Raw genomic sequence first — 5,000 nt, 5'->3', positions numbered from 1 at the left:
TGTTAAGGCCTTTGTTGATATTTTAGCTTACTAACGTGTTTGTTTCTTTATGTTTGTGTGTTTATGGATGTGTTAGTGTGTGTTTGTGTGTGTGTGTGTGTGTGTGTGTGTGTGTGTGTGTGTGTGTGTGTGTGTGTGGTTGGTGTGTGTGTGTGTGAGTGTGTGGTAGGTGTGTGTGTGTGTGTGTGTGTGTGAGGATGGGGAGAGAGAGAGAGAGAGAGAGAGAGAGAGAGAGAGAGAGAGAGAGAGAGAGAGAGAGAGAGAGGAGAGAGAGAGGGGAGGAGAGAGAGAGAGAGAGAGAGAGAGAGAGAGAGAGAGAGAGAGAGAGAGAGAGAGAGAGAGTTAGAGAGAGAGAGAGAGAGAGAGAGAGAGAGAGAGAGAGAGAGAGAGAGAGAGAGAGAGAGAGAGAGAGAAGAAAACCATGTGTTTGCTTGTTTGTCATTCCGTTCAAGTAATGTTTTTTCTACCTTTCCCGAAAAAAGAATAAACATAACACTTTCCGCCGTAACAAAGAAAAATTCGCTCTATAACATCTAATCTACCTTCTCACTCTCTCTCTATTCCTCGCTGGCCGCACAAACGCACAGGCTCACAAAGGAAAGCCAAGTCATATTTCTTGCCAGCATGCACGCCCCCTCCCCCAGTCCCTGCACCCCCGCCCCTTCCCGAGACCACCACAATCCGCTTCACGTGTTTAATGATTCATAAGATCCATTAGAATTGATTAACTTGTGCATTAGATACTCCCCTCCCCCCCATCTGTTCTACCTCCCTCCCTCCCTTCCTCTATCTATCCATCCTTCTTCCTTCTCTCCTTTGCACTCTCCCTCAACACCCTTACTCCTTCTCCCTCCCTCCCTCTTTGTTCCTTCTCTTCCTCTCGCTTTTCCTCATTCCCTCTTTCTCTACCTTCCTGTCTCATTCTCCCCCGTATCAGATTTTCTCTCCCTTTTTTTCTCGTTGTATTTCCTTTCCCTCTATCCCAATCTCCCTCTTTCCTTCCGTCTCCTCTCCTTCCCTCTATCCTTTCTTCTCCTCCTTCCCTCAATATCTCTCCCTCCTTCCTTCCTTCCCTCCCTCCCTCCCCCTTCCCTTGGACAGCGCGTCTGATAAGGCTTTTAATTCACACCAAATAAGACAGGCGAACACACGGGTTAAACACACACGTACACGCGTGCACATACACACATACATGCGCACGCTTTTTTTTCACAAGCCATGAATAATTTACAAGCGACATGACCGCAAGAAAGGCAGATGCGTCTGAAACGTCACCCTCATTAGTCGAGAGACCCCCTCAGACCCGCATGACCCCAGACCCCTTCCCCCCCCGCATGACCCCAGATCCTAAACCCCTTCCTTATCCCCTGGCATGACCCCAGCCCCCTTCCCCTTCCCCTCCCATGACCCCAGAATCCAAGACCCCTTTCCTCCCTCTACTGACCCCTGTCCCTTTCCCCTCCCTACTCTCATGTCCACGGACCCCAGACGCTTGTTTTTTCTCTCTTTATGGACCCCTCCCCCCTCTACCTACATGACCCCAGATCCCTTCTTTACCCCCTCCGCCCGCCTCCCAGTGACGCTGGACCCCATTTCTTATTCTCCCCCGGCTTCCCCATGACTTTCTTCTCCTACCTCCCCAAATGGACCCCAAGCATCCTGTACCGTATTCACAGCCCCCCCCCTCCCCATCCCTTCCCATGATTCCAGAAAAGTTCATTCCCTACCCATGATTCCAGATATACTCTCTCCATGACCTCAGACCCCCTCCCCTCCCGTCCCCTACCCCAGGACCCCAGTCCCATGACCCCACTGCCACTAACCCGTGACCAAAGAGAATGAGGGGGAGGGGGGAACGGGGGAGGGGGGAGGGATATGTTTGTACACGACGTTTTTCTCTTTTGAGTTCGACCTTTTTCCGTCAACTGCAATACGTACCGTGTGAGTAGCCAAGAGACCTCCCCTCGACAAATCTTTAAAGAATTAATAACCACGTCCACAATTGTCGGAAGAAAAAAAAAAAAAAAAAAAACGCGTGGGATCTTGGGGGCAAGAACAGCATATACTCCAACGCCTGGAACTGCCTTGGAGATCGCAAATCAGTCATGTAGAGGAAATCAATATTACGGCAAAACTTAAATCAACATAATCACACGCTTAAATACATTCGCATCAGCACAATGTCAATATATATCGGAATAACACAGAACAAAAGAAAGACCGACACCACGAAATATTTCCGCGGTGGCCTTGCAAGTTACGATGGCGTACGACGGATATATTTCATTCACCGGAAAATAAATGGTATGTATAACTAAGAGCGTCAGGTAGTTCAAATGATTTCGGAATATCGCCCAAAAATCGTTAATATGTCAGCGAGAAGCCAAGAAATAAGGAGAGTAGACAGCTGGAAGGAGTGCGCGGTACGACACCTTTTCCCCTGACCCCGGCACCGCGTTGGAGGAAGAGCTTGGTGTCTTCATGAGGTTTGGTCGAATTATTATCGCAAATGAGTCGAAATTATGGACGAAATGGCGTTTCTAAGGTAAGCCCTCAAGTGCGCACTGTGCGGACGATCGCAGTGGAAAAGAAGGGAAGGAGAAGGGGGGGAAAAACAGCCCGCGAGAGGGAGAAAACACGGTCGAAGTGTCACAAGTTAGCCCGAAGCAGCGGCGTTCGTTGACTGGAGCCGCTATGTGATCATCTCTTAATTAATTAATTGTTTAATCAGCGCTCTCCTTTCCTTTTTTTCCTCTCCCGGGATTTCCTTGCCTCCGCTCTATTCGCGTGTCGCCGCGCCCAGCCTCCAGAAAAGAGCGAGAAAAGAAAGAGAACATGTTTTCGAGGCGTGAGACTGGCTTGGTGTGAAGACCTGGGTCCTCCCGGGGCTGTGAAGGAGGTCCTGCGAGTCCTGCGAGGTCCTGCGAGTCCTGCGAGTCCTGCGAGTCCTGCGAGGGTGGTGTCGAGGTGTGGAGGTCGTGGCTTTCGAGTTCGGGCTTGCGCTTGTAGGAGGAGCACGCCTTCTAAGGGCCTGGTTCCTCCCGGGGTTGTAAAGGAGGGTCCCATTAGGCCTATGGAGTCCTGCCGGGGTTGGTTCCTCCTGGGGATTTTATTTTAAGGATTTTAGTCTCTATGACGTTGAGGTTGAGGTCGAGGTTGTTTCATTGTATGGGTGGTGGTGGTGTGCATGTTGGGTGCATGGGTGTTGCATGGTTTGGGGTTGTAGATCAGGAGGTTGTGGTTGTGGGCCTTGCTGTTAACCGCATTTTGTTTTTTCCTGTGGTATTCCAATGGCATGGTATTTAGCATTTTTGAGAATCTCTGCAGATATTGTTTACGTTTTTTTCTTTTTTATCTGGAGGTGCGTTTTGTATCGTTGTTTATGATTGTATGCTGTAAGAGATGCACTGTTTTTGAAGCGGCATATTTTGATTAAGCATCATTTTCTAAAACTCGTGGCTGTGAAAATATCCCATTTATGTTTATGGATGTCAGCTTTGGTGAATGATCGGAATAGGACCCCACAGAAATTGAGGAAAGCAAGGGTAATAGCCGTAAAGAATGCTTAAAACAGCATTATTTAGTATGGAAAATAATCTGCGGCAGATAAAACATGGGGCCACAATCACTTCAAAAGCCAACAAATTTACGACTTATATGGGTATGCTGTTATAGTGTGGCCCTCCATCTGTCATTTTATATCACCAAGATAGAGCTTTTAAACCTCCTTGGTGATTTATCGTAAATAATGCATTGCTCAAAGTTCTCTCTTGTTGAACGTACATGAAGCAAATAAGTTGCCAGAGCACGAAGCATGGAATCTAATGTGTTGCTTCGTGTGGTTCTCTTTTAAACAATGATTTGTACCATAGGGGTTTTAGTTACATTTCGTGGTATGTTGAATTGGAGACCAAGTTAAAAAAAGATACAGAGATAGAGTAACATAATGGTAAAAGATAATGGTTTTAGATGTGACTGTTTGATACATTCATAGATTGTAAAGAGATAAGTATTTCTTTTTTTTAAGGCTTTGGGGTTGTAGATTAGGAAAGATAATGATATCTAGCATATTTTTATTGGTAATATTGGGGAAACATAAAGAACAAGAGGTATGGAGTGAAGAGATCCTTGATAAAGCAAATGTAAAAAGGAAAATGTGAATGATTGTAGATATAAGTTCTAAATCTTTTGTGGGTTTGTATTTCTACTAGTAGAATACACACACACACACACACACACACACACACACACACACACACACACACACACACACACACACACACACACACACACACACACACACACACCACACACCACACACACCACCAGGCACCCCACCACCACACACAACACAGGACCACACACACACACACCACACACACACACACAAACACACACACACACAAAAAACCAACACACAACCACCACACACACAACACACAAAACACCCCAAAACCACCACCACCCCACACATTTTCCCAATTTACCAACATCAACAACACACAACAAAATACACACAAAAACAACCACAAAAAACACACACACAACAACACAAACACCCCAAAACACCCCACACCCACAACACACACAACCCACACACACACAACACCACACACACACACTCAAAACCCCCAACACCCAAACATACATACAACACATCATACTAACATACATAAAACCCTAATACAGGGGGTCCCCTTTTTTTTCCCCCCCAACAACACAAACAACAAAAAAAAATTTTTTAAAAAATAAAAAAAATAAAACACAAATAAACAACAAATTACAACATATACAAACATTCATAATACATTACATATACATACACATCAATAAAACACATTTTTAAAACAACACTTTCAATACATACCACATACAACACACCCAAACATACACAACAAACAAACAACATAACAAACAAAACAAAACCACACAACAAATACATACACTAACAACACATACACATATAATATACAATACATAACTATACATTCTATCTAACA

At 45.3% G+C, this 5,000-nt stretch overlaps 1 protein-coding gene across 1 annotated transcript in view; it reads left to right on the top strand.

The window, feature by feature from the left end:
• Positions 1–2,435: 2,435 nt before the first annotated feature.
• The window catches only part of LOC119581081 (arginine-glutamic acid dipeptide repeats protein-like), a gene marked incomplete in the record, with an annotated part of 51,640 nt that continues 49,075 nt past the window's right edge, over positions 2,436–5,000 (top strand). The window contains 1 exon segment of the mRNA XM_037929400.1: positions 2,436–2,545.

This window comes from Penaeus monodon, chromosome 14, assembly GCF_015228065.2.
Source record: "Penaeus monodon isolate SGIC_2016 chromosome 14, NSTDA_Pmon_1, whole genome shotgun sequence".
Classification (NCBI taxonomy): domain Eukaryota; kingdom Metazoa; phylum Arthropoda; class Malacostraca; order Decapoda; family Penaeidae; genus Penaeus; species Penaeus monodon.
This window is presented reverse-complemented; position numbering and strand designations above follow the sequence as displayed.